This window comes from Pseudopipra pipra, chromosome 1 (genome assembly GCF_036250125.1).
Source record: "Pseudopipra pipra isolate bDixPip1 chromosome 1, bDixPip1.hap1, whole genome shotgun sequence".
Lineage (NCBI taxonomy): Eukaryota > Metazoa > Chordata > Aves > Passeriformes > Pipridae > Pseudopipra > Pseudopipra pipra.
The window spans coordinates 80034899-80061523 of NC_087549.1; positions in this window are offsets into that span (position 1 = coordinate 80034899).

Consider the following 26625-nt stretch of genomic DNA (forward strand, 5'->3'; position numbering starts at 1 on the left):
TGATTTCAGAACTGTATCTGAACATGTTCATTCAACAAAAATAATCCCTGGACTCTACAGGTTTTCCTTACAATTTGATTAAATCATACTCGAAGAGCAATTGACCTGAGGGATAGTAGTGATGCTAAAATTAAGTACAGTAATATATTTGAATGATTTTGCTGTTTTCCTACAACATCAGGTGGTGAAACAACTAACAAGCATATAACTCAAAATATTTTTACTTAGTATGCCAAGATAAAGAAAGTATTGCAATTAATGTGACAACAAAAATTACTGTAAGTAAAATGCCAAACAGGATATTTCTGATTACACGTGAGGTGTGGCACAGTAAAAGAAAAAAATAAAATACATGAAGTAGATAGCTGTCAAGAAGAATGAATTTTTTTCCGTGAGTAAAATATATGTGTCATGTAACCTAAGCATGTCAAGGAATGCATGTTCGTCATGCCAATTTTTTTATGAAGTCAGATTGACTTTCTTTGTCACATTCACAGGTCATTCATTCAATTTTGTCATAACTAGAGAGACAGCTACTTAGTGATATATTATTATTTTCTTCTGAATGTGAGTATAAATCATTTTTAGCACATATAGGTTGTTTAGTATTTCGCTAGTTTACTTTCTGGACTAAGATTCTAATCATTTGTAGCATCTAAGAGACAATCAAATCAAGGTTTCTGAAAAGAATAACCCACAAAGAGTAGGTGTCAATAAGAAAACAATGGCAGGAATTCTATGCTCTACTACCATTGTAAGAGAAGATCGGGTTCATGACCACCTGAGAAACCTTAACAGTGCATAAATGTATGGGACCTGATGAGATGTATCCCAGAGTCCTGAGAGAATTGGCTTATGTAATTGTCAAGCCACTCTCAATGTTAGTTGAAAAGTCATGGCAGCCAGGTGAACTCCCAGCTGACTGGAGAAAGGGAAACATTGCATCCATTTTTAAAAATATTAGAAAGGAGGACCTTGGGAGCTACTGAGCTGTCTGCCCGACCTCTGTGACTAGGAAGATCAAGGAACAGATCCTCCCAAAAGCTATGCTAAGGCACATGAAAGACAGGGAGGTGATTTAAGAGAGCCACCATAGCTTCTCAAATGGCAAACCAGTGGACTTCTATGGTAGAGTGATTACATCAGTAGACAAGAGAAGAGCTACAGACATAATTTATCTGGATTTCTGCAAAGGCTTTGGCCTGGTCCCCCACAACATCTTTCTCTCTGAGTTGAAGACATTTGATGGGTGGACTGCTCAGTAGATAAGGAACTGGCTGGATGATCATATCCAGAAGGTAGTAGTCAATAACACAATGTGCAGATGGAGATCAGGGACAAGTTGTGTCCCTCAGGGGTCATCACTGGGGTGAGTACTGTTTAATGTCTTCATTAATGACTTAGACAGTGGGATTGAGTGCACCCTCAGTAAAGTTTCAGACATCAAGCTGAAGCAGTGCTGTTGACACAGGTGAGGGATCAAACACCATCTGGACAGTCTTGAGGATTGGGCCCATGGGAACCTCATGGGGTTCAGTAAGCCAAGTGCAAGGTGTCACACCTGAATCAGGGCAAGGCTCAGTATCAGTACAGGCTGGGAGATGAAGGGCTTGAAAGCAGGCCTTGGGGGGTGCTGGTGGGTGAGAGGCTGGATGAGGTGGATGAACCGACAATGTGCACTTGCATCCCAGGAAGCCAACCATATCCCTGCATCAAAAGCAGCATGGCCAGCAGGACAAGGGCGATGATTCTGCCCCTCTACTCAGCTCTGGAGTGCTCAGCAGAGGGGAGTGGGTCCAGAAGGAAGGCCACAAATGATCAAAGGGACAGAATAGTTCTCCTATGAGGATAGGTAGAGATAGTTGGGGTTGTTCAGCCTGAAGAAAAGAAGGGTCCAGGGAGATACTATTGCAGCCTTTCAATAATTACAGGGGCTTATAAGAAAGATGGGGACAGATTTTTTAGTAGGGTCTGTTGAGATAGGAGAGAGAGTAATGGTTTCAAACAAAAAGAGGGTCAATTCAGACTAGATATAAGGAAGAAATTTTTTACAATAAGGATGGCAAATCATAGGTTGCCCAGAGAGGTTGTAGATGCCACATCCCTGCAAGTGTTCAAGGTCAGCTTGGATGTCGGAGCAACCTGGTCCAGTAGAAGATGTCTGTGCTAATTGCAAGGGATTTGGGCTATATCATCTTTAAAAGTCCCTTCCAGCCCAAACTGTTCTGTGATTCTGTGAGTCTATGATTCTTTTATTCTACCATCCTGTGTTTCTATGATTCTATGATTCCATGATTCCTGGTTCTTCTACACATTTAAGTCAGGATATTGAATAAGGTAATTTCACTGCTCTGTTCTGCAGTTTAATCAAGTGCAAATGACAAAGATACTTGATTTTCATATTTACGAACTGTTTTAGGTAATCAAAACTTCTAAAATGTTATTTGAATAAAAGTTTAAAATCATCACACATACATGCCATCTATGCGAGGGAAAGGTCTCAGAGGCAGTAAAAGAAGGAAAAAAGCATAAGAGAGGAAAGAAGAGTCTGTCTGTTTACAGACATATGAGCATAAACATTATTTCTATAAAATTAAAGATTTTGACAGGTAGTATATGTGAAAAGTACAATAGCATTTACTCAAAAGTAACTGATTACTTACTGTAGATTAATTACAGATGGACTTTATCATTTAAGGATCAAAGTAAACATGGTCTTTTGTAAAATCAAAACCATGACACTATCTGAAGGAAATAGAACATATCCCATTCTGATACTTCATGTTAAATATTTAGCATAATTTCTCGATATTGTTTCACAGATCTTGTTTCCCAGCTATCTGATACTTATTCAGTGTCACCTCTGAACACAGTATTCTGTACTATTCTGAATGACAAAAAGATGAGGACAAAGTGCATATCATTAATAGACGTCTGCAGCTGGGTAAGTCACATTGTCAGAACATGCTTTTTTCTTAGAAAAACAGGCCCAGATCCTAAAAAGGGCCCAGCGGTCCTCTTTGTTGGACGTTGAAGTACCTAAGTTTCAGAGATCCTACTTTTGTAAGCAAATTCTTAGTGTTACATCCTCAAGAATCTTTTGAGTCAGCACTACAGGCTCCTTAAAATTACCATACAAATTATTAAATCAGCTAAGGAGGCACTACCATTATCATTTACTGATTTTTGTGGGATTTTTATGCAGTGGTCATCATCACGTGTACACACATTACGAAATCCAGAGAGCTTAACACATTTTCCTTGTGAGATAAAAAGTATTATAATTTTTAGTATAAAGGTATATAACAGGAATAATAACTCTTAGAGAGAAACATGGAACATATTTTTATTTCAAATGTGTGTCTGCTTTATAGCTAGTGTTACCAAAACAAACAAACAAAAACAAACACACAAACAAAATACAACAACCCCCCCGTCCTACCACTGAAAAAGAAGTCTCAAATAAAATCAATTAGAATGCAATATAAACAAAAAATTGATATAAATATATTGCTGCAGTTGAAACATATATATACACCATAAATTAGTGAAGTAGAGTGTATTTTGTCAATTTTTTTTATTTGTCAACCACACTTTAACAAATTTATCTTAACCTTCAAGTATGAAAGAATGACTCAAAGAATCATCATGGCAAGCGTAAACAGCTTTACCAAATAAAATTTCATTCTGGTTCTTTTTCATTTTAATCAAAGTCCCACTGAGTTTTCAATTGAAAAAAAAAAAAAAGGCAGCTGTGGGAGACTCTAAAACAAAGACAGTTTATTTAAAATAATCGAAGATAAAAACAACTGTTAACAGAAATTACATCAGAAATTACATCCCCATAGTCTACTGTAAAAAAAAAAAAACAACAAAAAAAAACCCCAACAACACAATAATAAACTCTGCAAAGACTGGAGGTCTTGTTTTATTAAAACAAACAGGGCATCCCAGGCTAAATCTTTAATTTCCAGTGCCCCATAATGCACTCAGCATGAACCTTTGGCTGTTAACTACCATTGTAATTTACTTTTTCTCTAGCCAGCAGGTTTTTTATGCCCTCTAAATGTACACCACAGTCAACTATATTATATATTGCATTATTATTGCATCATTGAAACTTTTTTTTAAGAAGTAAGAAACATGTCAGGTAAAAACTTTGCAGTTGCTTCACTGTCTGTTTAGCAGAGGTTTAAAGGCATCAGATACAATTGGAGTATTTGTTTGGAGATGACCTTGGAATTAACATAGTGAGATATTCCTCTACAGTATGACAATATATGTCATTATTATAATTAATATATAAATAATTATTATATTATTTATTACTATAGTAAAAGTAATCAAAAGTAAAGTTTTTGGACATCGAGTCTTTATTTGTCAAATACCTCTGGGTATGCAGAACCATTCTGCAACATTCCCCAAAATAATACAGATATATAACATAATTGAGAAATATATCTTATTTTAGCTAGAAACAGCAACTTAGAATTTGATTTCCACATTAGAATGCCTGTTACATTGTCAAATTCGATCAAATTAGTGTGCAATTAACTGAATGTTAGAGGGAAAAATCCACAGGACCATTTATTTACCTCACCACATCTCTCTTTAACATGGTGAGACTCCAGTTAAAGTAATAGGTAATTTTACATATATAAATGCAATGCAAGTATATTGGTGTGAGGAAAGATAGTCTCCCTATAAAATGTATTTTGTAGTCTATTTGAGTCCCATTATTTCAAAGGGCAGGGTTCAGATCTTTTTGGAAATATAGTCTACTGTGAGGTATTTGTAGATTGCTGAAAATCAAACCATGCAACCATCTAGTTTCTTTCTAAAAGCCTCAGCTGGAGGATGTGTTAATATCAACTCTTTCTCATGGTAATTTTACAGGGGAACACAGTGCTTCCTCTAAGCTTTGAATTTTCAATCTGCTAGCATCTGTCATGATGTCAGGCAAGTCCTAGCACATGAGGCAGCTATTGCTTGTTTAGTATTGTATGCAAATATTCACTCTGTCTGCAATGTTTTTATCTCCTTATATTGTGTGCATAATGACAAAACAGGTTTGAAATGTTACATCCAAAAAACAGCTGGATGGACTGCAGCAGAATCAGTCCTACTGCAGTGTCCCTCACTGAGTTTTTCACACAGTGCCACAAGGGCGAGTTCCTGGGAAAGGGTTTATGAACCTCATTCAGGCATCACACCCTGATGCAGTTCAATAATGACAACACTCGCTGTACAGCCCTGTTAGGGGGGTGTGTGTTTTGGTGCCACTCTCCCTACACTCCTCTTTGATACAAATACATTTACAACTCTGCCAGTATGTAATTTACTCACTTTTTATATACCTATTAAGATATGCTGTTTCTGTTCCACTTGCCATGTCAGATTCATGTTTGATTGCTGCTGGCCCTATGTCTTCCATAAGAAGCAGACAAGGCACAAGTGGAATCATCGTTTGGATCTGGGGGAAGTCAGGGGGGAAGTGCTGACCTACATCCTGTTGGGTCCCTGCTCTGCTCCCTGCACAGTATTGCTGGGCTCTGGCAGAGAAGAGATGCAGGGCCCCACTGCACAACAAGAGAAGGCTTTTCCCCCCATTTTTCTGGGGTCCAGTGTGGCAGGAAAAGAAGCATATTACTTCTTGTGATGTTACCTACCGCATGTAATTTCTAGGAATTTTCAGAGGCATGTGCTATGTAGTGAAAATGCCTATATTTCTCTTTAGAACTTTCCAGTTCTGGCTCAGTCGAGGCTCAGGGTGTAATCCCAAATCCCATATTGTGATTACTTAACAAATTATTTTCTCCCCACTTGTTCTACTTCTGATTTAAAGTTGTGGCTTCGATGTTAAAGATACAAATGTTAGTCAGAAAATCTTATTTTCCTGTGTTATACTTTGGGAATTCCTAGGCTGTCTCCATTTGGACCATAAAAAATCTTATCCTAAAAGAAATGTTGTTAATGTTTTCTTATGTGTAACATTCGGCCTCAGCTATTCCAAGGGCTTGATTTTGAAACTAGTGCAAACAATCTAATATGACATGTGTAACTGGTATAATGTTGTTTTCTCCATGAGCAAATCTATTCATAACCTTTTGAGACAGTCTGGTAATAAGTATACTGTAAAATGTGAAGAAAAATGTAGATATATAGTAGCCAAAATACTTAATTGAGGGTAAAACAGAGAAGACTGCTATTTGTGTGTTATTGTTAGCAGAACACACTGTCCACAAAACAGATTATTTCGTTGTTATTATTGCCTTTGATCCTATAGTACATCAAAGCTCGTATCATCCTTCCAAACCAGTCACAATCTATCCTTAGATAAATCTTTAACAAATACTCTCAATCACAAGATTTTCCTAGAGAACAAGGATGTTTAACTTCGATACTAAGTTTAAGACTATGCATACACCATATACACACCTTCAAGTTCATCTAGAAATTACTAATTCAGCATTATCATTCTGATAACAGCAAACTGTTATTTTATACATCTTGTAATAGATAATTTGACAGCAATAAAACTTCCTTAATAGCCAAGGGAAAGCTTTCATTTCTGAAAAGCAACAGAAGTTTTTGTATTGGGCTTGCATGACAAGGTTTTTGTAGCAGGGGGCTACAGAGGTGACTTCTGTGAGAAGCTGGAAGCTTCCTAGTGGAGCCAATGAGAGCCAGCTTCACAATGGACCCACCGCTGGATAAGGCTGAGCCCGTCAGCAGCAGTGGTAGCACCTCTGAGGTAACATATTAAAGAAGGCAAAAAGTTATTGCATAGGAGAAGCCAGAGAAGAGTGAGACTGAGAGACTGAGAGAAACAGCCCTCAGACACCAAGGTCAGTGAGGAAGGAGACAGAGAAGGTGCTCCAGGTGCCGACAAAGATGCCTGTGGTGAAAACCACGGGGAGGCAGCTGTCCCCCTGCAGCCCAGGAGCAGAGATCCATCTGCAGACCCTGGAGGGACCCCATGCTATAGCAGGTGGATGCCTGAAGGAGGCTGTGAAACTGTGGGAAGTCTGTGCTGGAGCAGCCTTCTGGCAGAACCTGTGGAGAGAGGAGCCCATGCCAGGTTTGCTGGCAGGACTTACGACCCTGTGGTGGACCCATGCTGGAGCAACCTGTTCCTGAAGGACTGCACTCCAAGGAAGACACCCACGCTAGAGCAGTTTGTGAAGAACTGCAACCTGTGGAAAGGACTCATGTTGCGGAAGTTCATGGAGAACTGCATCCTGTGGGAGAGACCTCATGCTGAAACAGGAGAAGAGTGTGAGGAGTCCTCCCACTGAAGAGGAAGTAGAAGCAGCGATGGCATCTGATAAACTGACCACAAGCCCCATTCTCCATCCCCTGTGCTGATGGCAGGGGGAGGAGGTAGAGAATTTGAAATGAAGTTAGGGAAGAAAGGAGGGGTGGAGAGAAGGAATTTTAAGATTTTATTTCTCATTATCCTACTTGGATTTGGTTGATAATAGATTAATTTGGTTGATAATAGATTAATTTGGTTGATAATAAATTAAACTAATTTCCCCAAGTCTATTCTGTATTGCCTATGATGGTAACTGGTGAGTGATCATTCCCTGACCTTATCATTTGAGATAGTGGAGTGATAGAGTGGCTTTGGTGGGCACCTGGTGTCCACTCAGGTTCAACTCACCACATTACTATAAGATAGCCATGATATTACTTTAGTACTATTTCAGTTTTCGATATGATAGGGTTGGCTGGAAGCTTTTGAGTGTCACAGGTTGTATTTAGAAACCTCTGATTTTGGAGATGTGAGAGAAGACTGAAAATGCATTATTCATGCTAAACTTCTGATAAGACAGAGACAGTTTGGTCCCTGCCAGCCTACATTAGAGCCTTGGCTCCTAAGCATCAGATTTCTGGGCTTCCAGCTTGTTTCTCATTTGCCTCCATATTGCTGTGCCACAGGAGTAGAAACCCTGAGGCTTATGTCTGATCTGTGAATTCAGAGTGTGTATTTTCTACCTCCTTTTTATTTTTAAACCATCTCTTTTACTTTTGTTGATTTCTCTTTTGCAGGAAAAAAAATTAAAACCCATTTTTCATTCCAGAATGTCTCTAAATCCTTTGATAATTCTAGATTGTCTCTTTACTGGAACAGATATTCTGGTTTCAAAAAGTTTGACATCTGAGGTCATGAGTTTTAACACTCATGGTATATCAGGAATCTCTTCAAAAGTCATCCAGGTAAAGATCTGAAAACCTTTATGTCCGCTGTAATTTACACCATGACCTACTTATTCAACTGCTATATGATTGACCCAGCCAGTCATAACAATTTTGAAGTGGCATCAAATGTTGATGACTTATACATTGATTATATATTTATATCAGGCCTTTTGCAACATTACAGATAGCGTACACATAGTACCCTTCTTTAGACTGCATACTTGAAAATGTTGCATTCAAAGAATTGCAAATACTGTTCACAGGCAAAAAGGAAGCAGATGTCATATACAAGTAAAAAAAAGAAATTATTGTTAGCTTAAATATTGTTAGAAAAAAAAAAAGAAAGAAAAGTAGTGCAGTTAAAATTATAACATGATTACACCTTAGTTTTTCTAGTTTTTCCTGGTGTAATGCTCCAATTACCCTATTGTTCTGAATGTTTAGGGGTCTCACTCTAATAGTGGTGGTGATGGCCTGGAGTTGTTGAGTGAGTTGTCAGAATTTGGGAATGCTTCTCTAGGAATATGATGCTCATAATGATGTTTTTTTTGTTCTTCATTGCAGGATCTACTTGGGATAATTTTTATATTTTTCCTAACTTGCTTTTACACCTTCCTCTTTCTTCCTTGGTTTGCAGCTCCATCTTACTTCCAAATATCTTTTATGTATATTATATATTATTTCCTAATTATTTGTGTTACCCTTAACACCAGTTTTGTCTATATCCAGATCTGAATTTCTTTAACTGACAATTGAAGAGTTTATTGCTCATTGAAGATGTTTATTGTTGTTGATTGATCCTATGTCCTCTCTCATTCCATGGATATTCTCCTCTGCACCTGATCCTGTGTCTATTCTCAAAGCCTTTTTTCTTATAACAGGCCTGTATCTCTCTACACTTCCTCATTATTCTAGAGTCACAAACATGACATTCTTCATAAACTACCTGCTTATTACAGCTATCTGTATAAAACAGTGACTGTATCCCACAAAGATAAACAAAAGCAAAACAAATTGCCCTTAGATATCTGGTGAATTAGAAAAATTAGTCACAGCTGAGACAAGTAAAACAAAGCTGCAGTAAGGTGAAGAAAGTACCTTGATCTTTAGGCCTTTCAAATTCCATACAAAGCCCAAGACCAGCTATTAGCGATTACAATACTGTCTAGAGGGTTATATGGTTACAATGAGTAGGGAAATATCTTGCATTCAGAGTTAAACTTCACCAGGCTTAATAATCCATAAATCTGATTATGACAAAAAGAACAAAAATTGTGCTTCTAACTACAGCTTTAAAAAAAAAAATAATGCTGTATAATATTTACACAGAAATTTAACAGTTTTCACTGAGTAAAATATCTTCTAAGACTTCAAAAGTTCTGAAAGGTGTCAGCAACTGCAGGAAATACAATTCCTTCCCATAAGCTATTAAGGTTGAGTCTTGTCTACACTTCTGTTTCTGTTTCTATTGAACCATCCTTTTTGCTTTTGTTGTTTGACTGTCAATTGCTTCCCTTCTTTCTTGAAACACTTTAAAGAATTTTGGCTCCTTATAGTGACCATTGCACTGTACTCAATGAAGTTAAAAGTGAGGATGAGAATATGTCAGGACAAACTCTAAGGTAGCAATGGTACATGCATAATTAAAACAATATGAATCTTTTGGTAGACCACAAAAAAAATGCTGTGACAAAGGACTTCTGCTTATAAAGCACATACCTTACAAGAAATTGCATCAAGACCAAATTCATTAATAGTTTTATTAATAGAGTATATATATTGGCATTTATTGGCCTACTCCTATATTATTAGAGCAGAGAAGTGCATCCCAAAACACAAAACCAGACTCGGTAGGTCGTGAGATATAACCACTCCAAGAAGTAGTTAAGCAGTTCTATTTATTATCAATTCTAGGAAGCAAAGAGCTCATGTTTATCTGTATGCATTTCTTCTCCTTTAGTAGAGTTTACTTAAAACACAGTGGGTCCTTCCCTGACAGGTTGAAGCTGTTATTACGATTTTGTTGTGCTCTAACTCCCATAGCTTGTAGAAACGTATGACAGGAGATTGACTTGTTCGCAGTTTACTATGTGTTTTCTATGTGACTGATCTTCTATTTAAAAACATGTGACTGTTCACCTTGTCTTTGCAACTGAATTACAAAGCAGAGGCAGTATTCTTGAAGAAGGGATAAAGGGCATGCTCCTTCTCTGAGTACAACTGGATTTATTTCAGTGTACCCTAATCCTATGTTATGTGTCTCAGCTGAGATTCCTGAGATGAACAGGGAAGTTGCAGCCAACAAGTACCAGAGCAAAAGCCATAGTTTAGAATGATAAAAAACCTAAGAATCGAAAGATTGGGTCTGGTTTTTTTTCTAAATGAAAAATTGGTGCAGAAAGGAGGAGTCATGGGAATATTTCTGTTTTGACCAGAAAGAAAAACAAAACTAAAACGAAATCAACCAAAAAAACCAACTTAAGCAGTATCAAGAGGAAATCTTTTCATATTTCATATTCTCTCATAATGTGTCCAATGGGATGGGATTTGCTACCTATTGCCTGTCATTCCATTTTTACATTGCATCTTGTTTAATACTGAGTTCTTTCAGTAGTCCCTTTGTTATTTGGTTTTCTTTGCCACTGTATTTTATTCATTTTCACTTCTCCCTGGTTTTAGTTCAATCTAGTTATCCTTTATTTAGGAAAATCTGTTTTGGCTTTCGCAAACTGCATTGTAAATCTACTCTTTTGTTTTCCAACTCTCCTTTTTAGTTTCGATTATCTCTTTCTTTTCTATTTGTCATACAAATACCTACCATTTCATCATTAGAGATGAATTTAATTAGATAATGTCATCAGAATTTAAGGTGGTCTGATGTTTTTCATAGAAATATGGGTGGGTTTTTTTGTGGTTTTTTTTTTAGTTATATGTTACCATGCCAAATTCTAGTTACATAGACTGAAATTTTACTTGGTATCTCTTCCATGTTTTTTTTCTAGTATGAATGTGTGTTAGTATTACTAGAAAGTATGTGGACAGGAAGCACATACAATCTGTTTCTGCAAATATAGTTTTGTAGTCTTTAACATTATAACTAACAATGTAGTATAATTGGCCTCCATCTAATTAATTCTTGAGAAGATCTTTCTGAAGCAAGATACTGGCAGATGAGAAATTATGTGTTGTTTGCCGAATTCTTAATTGTCTACTAAAAGAGTAAGCATTTGTCTAAATCACAAAACTTTGAACCATCGCAGTCCATGTATGCCTAACAGAGCCAAGTTAAGACTTTGGAGACCTCTGTTTTAGTATCTACATTTATTTTGTGCAAGCCTCCATAACTTACATATGCAGATAGCTGACACATGCCATATGCAGAACGATTGAGCATGATATTTTTAAACCCTGTAAAGGCAGAGAAGGATTTACCCAATAACTTCCTCTGTTCATTAATGTATGTGGAAATAAAAGCTAAGAGAGTGACAGCATAGAGCTACTTGTACCCTCTTCATTGAGACTAGGTCCAGCTAAATATAGGAATGTATAAACAGAATGAAAGAAGAACAGATCTAGGTTTGTAGTAGAAAGGTGAAGCAGAATAGAAAACTGCTGCAGAATTTTATTTTTACTTGTAAGTCTGGCAGAACCCATGAGTTCATATATATATTCAACATATATACATATCACATCCAATTCCCAGCTTTGATAAAAGACATTAATATAAAAGATTTTAGAGGAATCTACCTGGTTCTTCTCTCTAACTTTCAAGTATTCTGCATGTCACCTTTGACTATGACTCATAAGAAGTATTAGTGTGTTGTATGTTTTCTTAGTGGTTATGCTGGATTTTTTTGTTTGTTTTTTTTTTTAACCAGTAACCTTGAAATGTTCAAAGTTAGTGTTCTTAGAGAATTAATAAGCTAAATTGTTGCAAAAATTTTAGCTTGTGAACACAATGTGGAAAGAACCATGAGGGTGCTGAACACAATTGGCATGACCACGCAAAGCAATGAAGAGTTTGTTCTATCATGGCACTTGCTGTGATATATTTGATTACTTTCAAAGGTTTGGGACTGTAAAACATAGTGACCACTATGTAAATTGTTCAAAACAAAATATTTGGGTTTCATTTTTACCTATATCTTGCGCACATATCTACAAACACAAACACATGCACATGCAAACTACTGTATATTATTTAAAAACATTAAAATGAAATCAAAGCAGAGGACATATGCAAGCTAAGAGTGAAAAACAATTACAGAGAATGCATGATTAATCCCAATAGCAGGCTGGTAAGGAATTCATTTAATGTAGCTTGGCCAAATTGAGGCAAGGAAATGCAGAACTAATTAAACTCAAATTTTTATCCTGAGCTCTTGTGACTGCATTGGACAGTCTAAGCACTGGAAGAAGTTTGTTTTATTGTTTTCAGATCAATGACAAATAATTTGTCTATTTCCTCTCTAGGTCCTTACCATCACCTTAAGCTCTCGGCATTCCCTGCGTGTTTGAAAACCTAGGTGGATATGCATATTAAAATGGTAAGTAGAAGGAAAACAAACTTCTATGAGCTTGTGCAAAACTTTTTGAGTTTGGGAAACAGAAAAATACTTTAATAGTCATAAGCATACTCAGCATTTATCAGACTCTTTCTCAGGATCACTTGTCTGCAAGGAATAAATTAAAAAGAATTTCCTTTGCTTAATAGGATTATTATTGGTTGAATGACTTAAAGACTGCATAAAATACTATCAAAAGGATTTAAAGAATTTAAAGGAAACCCAGACTGTCCTTTAAGAAATGTATGTTTTCCTGAAAATTTTCAAAACACATTACATGAAGCTGTGTTGTGGTTTAACCTCAGCTGGCAACTAAGCATCACATAGTTGCTTGCTCACTCTCACCCTGGTCAGGATTGGGAAAAGAATCAGAAAAGTAAAAGTGAAAAAAACTCATGGGTTGAGATAAAGACAGTTTCATAGCAAAATAAAACAAAATAAATCAAAAGTCACACAAACAAAGCAAAATAAGGAATTCATTCACTGCTTCCCATGGTCAAGCAGTTCTTTCTTTCTTAAGTACATATATTTAAGTATTAAAACATAGGAAGAATACATGCTAATCAGTAGCAAAAAGAAAGAAAAATAAATATGGAACCTGTGAGGAAATGTAATAAAATCTGCCTCATGACTAAAGTTTGAGGAGAGTATTTCAGATACTGAAGACAAAAGGTAAAATCATTAGTGTAGAATAAAGAATTGATGAGTAATCTTCAGAAATACTACTAGTTAGTCTTTCTCTACTTACGCTGAAGTTGAGGAGAGTTTATTAACATGTCTGAAAGGTAAAGGGAAATGCTTTGTTTCATCTTCAGTAGTGAAGGAAAATGCTAGCTTCTGAGTATGAACACTCCTCCACTGGAGAAAATTAACCTTAATGGATATGGTATGTACTGTATCCATTGCAAAAATATTTACTTTTTCAAGTTACCTGTAACTATAAATGTTTTAAGGTCTAGAAGACTCTGATCTTGACAGGAAAAGAAATAGCATAGTTGTATATCATTGCTTATTCTTCATAGTGTGTAAAGTTTGTGGGATTCTAATTAATTAAAAGTATCACTTATTCCAAAAAGATAAAAGTATCCATTGAATTCCTACATAATAAATATTGGTTTGGATACTTTCCTAAAGTATTTTATATCACATCAGAAATTTTGATTTGTTTTACAGTAGGGTACCATCAATTGAACTCACACGATTCTAAGGGAAAGCTGGAAAATTTGGCGCTTGTAATAGAGGGCAGGACAGACAGATGGAAAAACATTATTACTACCAACTTAGAGGACAACTTCTGGCACCCAAATCTGGGGCAGATTTGATAGCTTTCTGGAGTTTAGGAGCAGGAAAGTCATAAGGACTTTTATCATCCAGATAGGTCATGTATTTGGGTTTTTTTATCTTCTTCCTAATTTGAGGGGCATAATTAACCTGATATTGAAGATCAAAACTATTTGTTAATGTGTTTTTCTCCATTTCAGACACTTATATATTCTATTACAACCAAAACTGTTAGTTTTGTGTTGACTAGTAATCTACTTTGCTATTAGCTGTGAACATACTCTTGGAATAGGACTGCAGCGTCCCTACTGAGACAAAGGCAGATTAAACAGGGTGCAATCTTATAAGAAATTACAGCATAATTAGTCCTTAGTTTTATTAATTTCATTGAACTTGTTAAAAATTATTCATTTATATTAAGAAAATCAGAGAATTATTATTTTCCCTGAAAGGAAAGAAAATTAAGTTCTGTAGCTTGTGCTGGTTAACTCTGTTAGTGATGACTTTTCCCACATTCTATCCAGAAAATCTGAAATACTGAGATAAAGCTTTTGCAAAAGTATTCTTGAATTATGTTGAAATGGATAAAAATATAACCTTTATTGCAGAATATATAGTATCATTTCAGTAAAAAATCCAAATAAAACCTGAAAGCTCACTCAACTACTTGTGTCAAAGTTGTGCTGGAAAATGAAACATTTTTTGTTTAGGTGGCAAGACCAGTAACAGGGTTGTCCTCTGTCTGGAATAAAAAATGAGAATATGGCTTTCTCCTCTCCACAGTTATTACATGATCATATATATTGGAATAGTATAATCCTTAGATAAGGCTTTTAAAAAATTAAATGAAAAAAAGACAGGAGAGAAAGAAGAGGGAAAGAGGTGAAAGTTACTGAATTTTAACTGTGTTTGTTATAGCTCTTGCACCTGTTGAACCACTTCCAGCAGAGTATACTCTCCAGTATTTTATTTCCCTGAATTATATTATTGCTTTTCAGAAAAACTGAAAAGATAGAGATATAAGCTCCAAAAAAAGACCGCTAAAAGTTTGATCTATAATATTAAGAATTTTTGTTCAAAACAGGACTGACAATTTTTTTTTTAAATACTTTTCATAATCCTTTCATCTTTCCTGCATTGTTTATTACAAAACGAATTATTTGTGGAATAAGTTCAAAGTCACGGACATGCATTAGACATATTTTTGGAACATTTGCTGCAATAGATGGAGAAGATCATGAGATATGTATTCTACATGGCAACAGAGAGGGATCATCCTCAGGTATGCTGTTAAAACCTCTCAGGACAGAATAAATTTATTTGTCTCTTATTTTTTTACTTCCTTATTTCTGATAACTCTTTTTTGTATGTTTTTGGGGTTTTTTTCATAACTTGCTCTACTATTCATCTTCTGACATGGCTGGTGTCAGGGAGAATGCAAAATGAATGAGTTTTATGGGAAAGATGTCATAGATTTTTATAGCAATAGAACTTAAAAGATACTAGTTTAAGATTCCCAGTGTAAAGCTTGCCTTCTTTCCTTTAGGTAATTCTGTGAGATGAACTATGTGCAATGGATAGCAATAGATTTCCATCTTATGGAAAAATAGGAATAAACAAATATCTCTATAGGTTCACAGTACAATTCAGAAATGGTAAACAACTCAATATCTAAGGAAAATTAGCACAAATATTTTACTTTAATGCTGTAAAAAGAAACAGAAAAACTGTAAGAGAAACAGTGGGGCAGAATAAATTAAAATAAGTTAGGTGTCACAGAGGTACTTTTACGTTTTGTTTAATTTAAACAAAATATGAAGCTGCTATGGAAAGATTCTGATGTGTTGAGGACCATCTGCTCTTATTTTGTTATATAATGATTTGCATAAAATCTATTAAGTTCATTGTATTGAGTGCTTCAGGAATTTAATAACCCAGAATTGTGTATAATATATAGCACATGGAAAGGAATTGTAATAAAAAAAGAACAGCACTTCTAACTGCATATAAAAAAGAATGTGTGATTTTTAAGAAAAGTAAAGCTATTGTGACCTATTTTCTGTTGTATTTATTTAGTAATTAATGTGTTTGAATTCCTGTGAGTTTGCATGTTCCATATTTCTGTATAGTTGACACAAGGGATCACAGAATGATGTTAAATTTACTTGTTATTTCAATATTACTGTGTTTTTCACATACATTTCTTAGATATTTATTAAGCTAATATGGACTAATTTCATAATTATGCTTTGTATATACAACAACTAATTCTAATCTCATTTATATCCATATAAACAAATAATTTCTGGTGACATTAACAGCTTTGTTATTGGTATAAAACCCATAAGAATAATAACTTCATTAATATAATAAATCATTTTAGTAGTATGAGGATGTCTACTGCAAGACTTTCAGACTTCGGTATCATAGAATTGCAAAATACTCTGGAAAATATTTCTGTGTAAAATTTAGATATTGCAAAATGTTCTTAGAAATGTCCTATTGATACTGTTGATGAAAAACACCTCTATAAAAAAGTAGATAGCTAGTCCCTCCTCTAGTCATACTGAAGCAGCTATGATTCCCTTATCAAACAACAAAGTCAACCAAGTCTACTTCTGAACTTCATTAGGTGCCCAAACTACTTGGGATACCAAGAAGTTCCCAGTTTACTTAAAACTTTAGAACAGTCATTGAATTCCAGCCCTCTAGATCAACATTAAAAATCAGAGAATGAGAATGAAGTCAGAAAAAAATCAGTTTGAAACATCCTTTTTTTTTTCAGTTATGAGCTGTTCATGTGGAAGTCTATCAAACAAAAAGCTGATATCATTCTGCTTTCCAAAGGTAGACTTAAATTGCTTGCAATTAAGAATCCCGGCTACCTTCCCTTATCTCCATTCCTCCTTTTACAGCTCATTAGCTATATGCTGTAGCAGTTCGGACTCTGGGAGATGCATTAATTTGTGTTAGCTGGCTGGTGTCTCCCCAGCTGACTGGTATCTCCCCAGGTGAACTGAAGCTGACATTACCCTGAGCCCAAGTTTTAATACACTCACCTAAAATTGGTTCCCGATGGTCTCCCTTTGCAGAGTACTATGGAGATATAAGAAACAGTGGTGTATTTTGTTAGTAATTTTCTATACTGAGGGGAGTCTTGCAGACTAAAATTACTTCTTTGCTAGTGATGCAGCAACATTAAAAAAATTTAATGGGACAAAGAGCCTCTCCAAGAATAATGATAGCAGTATCCTGGCTAATTTGGTACAATACATTTTCCTAAGTTAGACTCAATTTGCCTATCAGAAAATCTCAATATAACTGCATGCTTGCTTTGCCAAATTAAAAAATGATGCTCTACCTAAAGAGACTTCTTAGCTGTGAAACTGTGTGGTGCCTGTGGAGCATCTGTAAATTGAATTTGGTCTGGTTAATCTTATATAAGACATGAAACCTGCCCATCATCACATCCTAGGCTTCGCCAATACCTCAAGAACTATTACTATATATATGTCTAAACACTAAATAAGGCTGGCCCATACAATTATTTTATATTATTGCTTGTTTTTCTCGACAAGTTTAATCCATTAAAGCATAAAAATGGAAACAGCAGAATTTACTGATATTCATCAAGGATATATACAACTTACAATGTTACTTCTGAATTTGTAGGATCAAATCTTAGAGCGTACTGAATTTTATAGTTGGAAAAAATATTGCTGGCATTTTAGGCTAAGATAAATAACTGTAATGTTATACAGTGTTAAAGGTTTGAGTTTTATTAAAGAAGTTTCAATCAATGAAAAAGTGTAACAGTATTTGCTTCCTCATCGTCTGGGCCTATATAGTGATTATTTTCATTAGCTGATTTGCAAACTGTTGTCCTGAGAAAATATGCATTTTCTGTTCAATATTTTGTTTCTTTTTTTTTTGCTTTGTTGGTTTTTTTGTTCATTTATGTTGTTTTTTGATTTTATTTGTTTGCTTTCATGGGTTTTAACTCCTTCCACCATCTCCCTCCCCCGCCCAGATGTTGTAATGCCTAGCTTCTCTCATATCTTTTCTTTAGGCTGGAAAACAAAGTTAACACTGGGCAGAAATAATACTTTTTTCTCCATTAAGAAAGTATATTTGAACTTTTGTCTCTTCCAAACTCTGAAGAAAAGAAAGCCATGAAAAGAAAGCCATGAAAAAGGTGTTCTTTTATTTCTGAATTACAGAGAGATTCCTTAACTTTTCTCTACATTAGCTGTGTTAGGCAGCTTTTCATCATCACTAGAAGAGCAGGTATTTTTCTTTACTTTTCTTTTTTCTTTTCCTTTTCCATTTCAACTTCCACTCTTAATGTTGTATCTAAACAAGGCCCTTAAAGGATGAGTTATAATTCTCAATTGATTCAATCTACCTCTACAGGAAAAAAAAAAAAAAGGTAAATCAAACTATTCTGAAAAGTATTAGAATGCCATGCTCCGGCTATGACCTCAGTACTGTGAAATGTGACGTATTTTTAGTCTATATTGCTCTATATCTTTCCTGCAACGCTGCTATTTCAAAAGTCTCCATTTTATATTGATTTCTCCTTTGAAGTATAGTATTTCCCATTTGTTTTCACTGAATTTCATTTTGATTCCCCACAATATTTCTAAAATAATTTGAAATAGTGTCATTGGCTAATGTGCTTGACTTCAGCCTTATATCATCCTCAGAAATGTTCTGCTTCAGCTCTTTAATGTAGTCTTCAACTTCAGATTTAGAGTCATATGTATATCTTACATATTTTCTTCAGCCATATTTCCATATTTTACGAAAATGTCACAGATTGTGTCAAAACATTACATAATTCAAGATGCATCCTTGGATTCATACTATTCACAAGATCTTCTGTTGAAAAAAGGAGATGGAAGGTTTATTTCAATACAGTGACACCTTTCAATGCTGATGACTCCAAATGGCTGGGGTTTATGCAAAATTCAGAAGTATGTAATATGCCTTTGGAGACACTGGCAGCTGTCTTTTTATGGAGAGAACATGAAGTAGCTCTGTAATTTTTTTCTGAAAAATTTTAATTCTGTTTTTTACACAAACATACGTTGTGAGGTTTTTTTCTAAAGTAAGACATTCTATCTTTTTTTGCAAATAAAAATTTTGGAAAGGTAAAACCTAATAACTGTCACACAAAGAAATCCAAACTGTTGGTGTGGTATCCTTAGTCTATTTAACTCTGACTGTTCTATTCTCAGAAATATATCATCTTCTAACAAAATGGCACAAAAATATGATCATGTATTAAACAAATACAGTAGTATTTTCTTTCTTGAAGTGTGTTGTGTTCCATGAAACTGCAATTCATAGTGTGTGGTTACATGAAGGATAAAGCACCTTTCATGTCTTTCCTAGATATTCTAACTTCTGTGTGATGCTCACCATTTTTTCTTTGACTGATATGTTATCCAAAGCATGTTGATTTTGGCTAATGGAAATATTTTACTGAAAAATATGTTTCGTATTACATGAATTCCTTTTTCCTTTTCCATATAATTTCAACTACAGAACAACCGCAGATGAAAATGTGACAATCTCACAAATAGCCTAATGGTAGCAACTGAAGGCCTTAGCACAGTCAGACACAAGTTAGCATTATAATACTAATAACAGGTAAGCCATACACCAAATTGTTGGTGTGATTTGGGACTAGATTTAAGACAGTTCACTAAGTTACTCACCTGTACATTAATTTATTTGAAGAGTTTAATACAATTTTCTCCCTAGTATGAGGATGGAATTTGTTATAGCCAAAAAGAAAAAAAAAATCTAGCTCTATAACTTTTTCCTGCGTGTCTGGGCAAAGAAATTTCTGGACTTTTTTTTTTTTTTTTTTTTTAATCTTCTTATTCTTCTTGGTCTGCTAATATCCTATATTCTGAGAAATGGACAGTGAAGTTAAAACCTATGAGACCATACCTTTCATTTGGAAGAGAGATTGAATCTACACAATCTTTGTGATATAACATTGTCACATAAAAATAAAATTAAAAAAATAGTCTGTAGGAAAGGTGTGGAAAGTGCCATTAATGAAGAGCATGTAATTAGATTAATTACATACGATCCAATAGCTGACGTAAGCAATTTTAAAATGCACTTTCTCTACTGTATTAAGAATGACAGAAGATTAGATCCCTGCTCTTAACACAGTGAGGATGGTTAGAAGCTCCTGAATTAGTAATAAGTAACCACAATTCCTTAGTTATGGGTGGAATTAGAGATAGATAAAAATGGCTATCATCGTCTTAATTTTCTCTATGTTTTAACAATATGTGAAATAATTATATGTCTACATGGTGAAAATGATACTTATGCATCTGAAAGCACATTCTATATTTCATTATATATAACCAGGTTAGATATTTACAATTAGAAACTACTCTAGCAGTGGGTAGTATGCCTATACTTTCCAAATTTTTGCAAACTAAGATAAGTTTTTCTCTATTGAACACAAACTCCACGCTTAGCTCTCCAGCACCATAATATTTCATGTACAGTAAAGACTTACTTACAGAAACAAATTTCCTCCTCTGTGGAAGTAAGTTAATACTTATTACATCACTTAAAATAGTCAAACAATATAAACATATAAATATGAAAGTTATAAAACAAACAAATCAAAAGGTTTAATAAAATATTTTTTTAAAATTTTAATGATTTGCCACAGAAAAGAACATCAGACCTATTTATGTATTTGTAATCCTCATAGCAGCCAATTTACTTGGAATATTTTTCTTTATATTGTAAAACATATTTCATTGTATAATTTCTAGACAGCTTTAAATGTACTGAACAAGCTTTCTCAGAGATTATATATATATATACACATGCATATAAAAGTACATATGTGTGCTTCAGTTTTTAGATAAGAGTTAGTTCCTAAACACATAAGGAAATATTAGCAATTACACCATTAGCAATTATACCACGAAACTTCCAATATTGTTCCAATTCCCCTTTAATTTATTCTAAGACCAAAGATACTAGCAGTGAACTTGTACAACAATTGTCGGAAACCTAAAAATTTACACTCTATGAGACCTTCTTATTTAGTAGCTTTCTAAATATAAGGAGTAAAAAGGCAACATAAAAAATGATGTAAAATGCAACATAGAAGATGACAAACTATTGTATGAGTCTAAGCCTATTCCCTTTTTAAAATTAGCATATAGGCTAAGCAAAATTATTAGAACAAGACCATAAAGTGAAACATAAAAGAGGATTGTTGTCAATTAGAAATGGTAAAAGCAAACTTAAAGAAAGAGTCATAAACAGAGAAGTTTTTCTGAACTACTGCATCATTTTAAATTCCACATATCACCAAGTAATATAGAGGCTAGTCAAGAAGGTAAAGATATTATGATTAATTTTCATGAGTATTCAGTAGAAGGAAAATAAGCGTCTAAAAATTATTCCTTTTTATTTCTAAATATGAAAATAGGAGATGAAATCACAAAAATGTATGTCAGAACAGAATGTCAAATGAAAACAAATCACTATTCCCAAATTTTAAGCTTCTGCATGTTCATAAAGATAATTTCAATGTATTATGGTGAAAATACTGATTCTCCATAAACTAGTCATTATATCAGGTATCCGATTGGAAGGAGTAAATACCAAGCTATAAAAAAAGAGAATAAGGCCTTCTATAAAATGCTGTAAGGAGATACAAATGTATTATTTAGTTCTCATTAATTGACTAAACAAAGGTGTGCTGTCATCTGTTTGATTATGCTACTCAGAAGCGCTACTAGGAAGTCTGATTTTTGTTTGAATCTAAGCGAACAAGACATACTGCAGTATGACTGTCCTGGGTTATACAAAAACTCTGGTATCCACCTTTTCTCTTCCATTTTTCTCCAAATATGCCTACTAATTTAGACTGTGGGGAGGGACTTAGATAAGGGTGGTACTCTCCTAGGAGAAGAATTGTATCCACCAGTGTGAAAAGACTAGAAGGCTGATGACTCAGAGGGTGTGCACACCTGTCACCTCAGGCTTAGGAGCTGGGTATTGTTTCTTTGCCCTTACACAAATTACTCCTCTATGATAACTCCCCTCAGGGAGACACTAGAACAATTAATTCACATGGCCTGAAGATATTCATCTCTGCTGGTGGCCATAATGGATTCACCTGTGCTTAGAAGATGTCAAAGTCTCTTGAAATGTCCAATATTAATTATCCAGTGAAGGAACTCCCCACCCCGGGGGCGGTAGCAGAGGCATTCCCACCCACCCTGAGCCCAAGAAAAGACCACACTTGGTCTTCACTTGGTAGGGTGAGGGTCTCCTTCCCTCACTGCACGGGACTGTTACCACCCAGGCCTCTACCATCATCTCAGCAGATCAGGACTACAGCCAGCATTGGAGTTGCAGTGACCAGGTCTCACCTCTGGATCCAGCAGGTGTCTTGTGGGTCCTTCCAGTCGCAGTGCTGCTCCAACTACCTGTGCCAGCACTGCAGCCTCGCTCCAGCACTGACCCTCCAAACCAAGACAATGGCAAAGTCAAGTTTGTGTAAGCATAGGTTACATGTATATATAAGAGCATAAATTCTTTTCTTTATAACAAGGTATCAATTCCTTAAAAAAATATTTGGAATTTTTCTCTTTTTCCTTAGTACCCCATACTAGTCCACAGAATGAGCTCTTCAGCTGTTTTGCAACTCTTCTCCTCTGCCCCAAGCTCTGGGGGGAAAACCTATGTTGCAGACTGTGCAATCTTATTGACAAGCAATGTAGATAAGTGTCAATGAATTTTATGCAGTTTCTGTAGTAGATTATTTTCCCTACCCAGTTTAACTACATCAAAGATACCCAAGGGAGCCCTTATGATGCTGCAATCTGACTGCTGCCTGTAATAAAAATAATAAAAAAATCCAACAACAATAATACCCCCCCAAAAAAAACCCAAAATAAATTAAAAAAAAATTTCTTAAATGGAGGGAAACAGTCTCACTTCTCTTTTTTCCCTTATCATCTGCAGACGCAGATTTTTGTCTCTGCTGAGAACTGGAGAACTGTATAGCCACGGGAGAGGCAGGACTCTTATCTGATTATAGGCAAGTAGGTCAGGCCACAATTGCTACTTGTTTACAAGCATGGGATAAGAGTTTGATTATTGGGCAGTACACTCTACCTGAATATTTCTTTCTCATGTCTGAGAAATAAGACCTTGAAAGCTGCTTAAACGGACACTTTATTCTAAACAGTAGATCTCTTGAACCTATGACTGTAAATTTCATTTTGATGATTTATTGATAGAAGGACTGGAAGAAGCAATTTATGTACAAGTCATTCACTTTTATTGTGTTCATGACAGAAAATACTTCCAAGGTTTGGAAGGATTTGTAGAAAGGGAACTCTGAAGTGAAAGAATGAGTTTACAATCAGTTAGATTATACAATATCAGTTGTTTAGCCTCCTAGAAGAAAATATATTTAGCAGTAATATGGGATGGAAAGCTTGAAATTTTTATCAGATAAACACCAGAGCAAGAAACAACTAGTATCTAAAATGAATCTTTGTACGTCTGCATAGAAATATAGAAACATATAAATAGAATATATAGAAACAAATAATAAAATGCATCACATGTGACTGAATTTTAAATACCTCTTTACATATGTACATTCTGAAAAGTTTTGCTATAGGAGAAGGTCATCAGAGCAAAAATGAGGACTCTCACGTGATTTTAGGAAGGTAATACCACTTATAAACTGATTAATTATGAATTAACTTGCATAGAGAACAAAGACTGCAGTTTATGATCTGAAAATTTCAGTGGATATTAACGCTTATATTAAATCTGTATGATCATACAAACTTATAGGCTTAGTGAAGGTTGACATCACAATCTGACAGAATAAAATTAAGAGACTTCAAACAAAAAGGAGAATCACTTTTTATATGTGCTTCTTCTTAAGAGGTTGTAGCTCGTTATCTAACATTTTTTGACAAAGCACTTAATTGATGAAATTCTAAATTACTTTTTAAAATTTGTTTACTTTCATTCCTAACAAAAAGAAAAAAAATATGCTTCTTAACTTATTGTAACCTTTTAATTGCTAAAAATTTTAATTAAAATTCATTGGTCAGAGATTTGAGGAGAAATAAACTGGGTCTTATCTCATGCTTTGCTTTCTAATGGTGTTAAAACAAGGATTAGATAAGAGGATTTGGTAATATGCCCGCTACTCTCTCTGGGAGACTTCCCAGTCTTTTAAGAATCTTACAATGTTCATGTGCAAATTTGTTATGTTTGGAAGTCTAATTTGAACGGTCTGAAAGAATGCTTCATTCTAAATTCCAAAATCCACATTGTATCAGTTTACAACCTGCACCTTTTTTTAGAATTCTTCCTGCATCTACAGTTTATAAAAGCCTTCCATTTTTTGGTTGTTGTAAGGTGGCTTAATTGGATTCCTGCTCATGTTCTTTTCTCCATCTCTTCTGCGTGTTACACAGATTTTTATATGCTCTTCCAATCACAATAATATCCAGCTGCTGGAGGTTATAACATAAAATATTTCTCTACGGTTTATTTGTGATGGTATGTGCTCCAGAGTATGAACAACTGATAAGGTGCATTCCAAAAGAGGTAATTTAGTCCCACCCAAGTAGAAAATTAGTTATTTTAATGTATAAAGAGTATTACTTAACCTTATCTGTTTACTTTCTCATATGTTTTTAATAATTGAATTATACATACATTGTAGAACTGTCTACATACTCTTCTCATAGTGCTTTTTCTTGAACTAGTTTTTTTCTTCATTTTTTGTGAAAATAATATATATATTCTCACTTTATAAGAAGATTAGTAATTTTGCTAAAAGGTGTGTATAACTATTATATAACATTTTTAAAAGTGCTTATTTTTAGAAATGATTGCTATCTGTTTTACAAAAAGCTGATGGATGACGTACAATTTATAACTTATTTTACCTTCTTTCATCATGTGAAGATGCTACTTTGAAGTTAGATACTCTCCTAAAGCAGAAGCTCTCTGTAATCGAGAATACAAATAATATTTAAAAAGTCATAGTGCTAAAAGTTTAGTGGTATTCCTGTCAATACATATGTTTGATGAATTAAAAGGAACTCTTCATGCTGTGATAGAATCCTGGCAGCCAGTTATAAGATGCGTTATCATGGACCTTTTTCCTCAAGTAAGCACCCAGAGCACAACTATCTACACCTTAAAAAAGTATTAATTTGCTCAGAAACTAGAATTACACTATTTTTAATGGTGAAATATCAGAATAAGACCATTAGAAATAAAAAAGCTTGTGAAAAAATATCCCTTCTCATTGTGTCCTTGAAGTTTCATTTTCTATGTCCAGCAATTTTCAGTGGCTTTATTCTGAAGACAAACTCCACCATGCCCTCTCTAGACAGTTGGGAAAAACGTTTTCCTTTAATTGTCCTTGAAGAGTAGCCTGCTGTTGCCTTATATTAAAGTCTCCTTGCTACTGAGACACTCAGTGTCTGTCTTGCTCTTGAAAGTTTCTGTAGCCTCAATTTCCTATGTTAGAAGAATGTTATCGTGAAATAAGATAATATATGGGTTTCCCCAAAAATGCCAGGCAGTGGAAGTTCAGGAGAATTTATTCAAGCAATCAAGAACACTAGACTTACAAGGGAAAACTGCACCAGTGCTACTTAAGCACTGGGCTTGAGGAAGAGATACTCCCCGTCCATCTTCAAGGTTTTTATCTTCTCTGTCCTCCCCCTGCCAGGCTCTCTCTGCCAGCAAGGCCTATAACATCTGTTTATCTTTCTTCATATCAGAATGAGAGAGAGAGAGAGGGGGGGGGGGAGATCCCTCAGACCTCTCTGGAATGCACAAGGAAAAGGGAAAAAAAAAAACCATTTAACCACCCTTGAGAAAGGCACTTCCCAGGTAGGAAAGACTTCCTAAGTGAACACCTCTCTCCTCAAAGTGAATTCTTCTGGCAAAAAGGATATTTACCCTTACAGTAATTATAATTGCAGGAACAAGAACCCGAATGTTTGAAAATACCATTTAAATTGGCCTATAATTGTACTTCATTCTATATCTATAATTTCTTAAGAATCAGCTATTTTTTCCACCTCTCCCCTTTTGAAATGAACTAAGGTTTTCTCTAATGAGGTAATGTATGCCTTTTGGGTCCTCCTCATATTGTTACCAATGTTATTAACTGAATGACAAATAACATAGAAGTAAAAGTAATATTATAGATGGTGACATTGATATTTGAGTGTATGTCTCAAAAAGATGAAAGCCGTGATGCTGTTATTGAAACACAAAGGTACTATCTACAACTATCAATGTACAAAGGTACATTGTTGCTCTTGATTATAATTAATTTTTGACAAATTTTTTCCCTTTGGGAAAATTGGGAATTTTGGGGAAATTAAGTATTTCTTAACATTACTTCTCTGTTATTATTATTTCATTCTATTTGTAAACATTCTTACTTATGTGAACTTCAAACCAGTGTTATTGTGGCAAATGATTAGGAAAAACCTTCTGGATTAGCTATAAAACT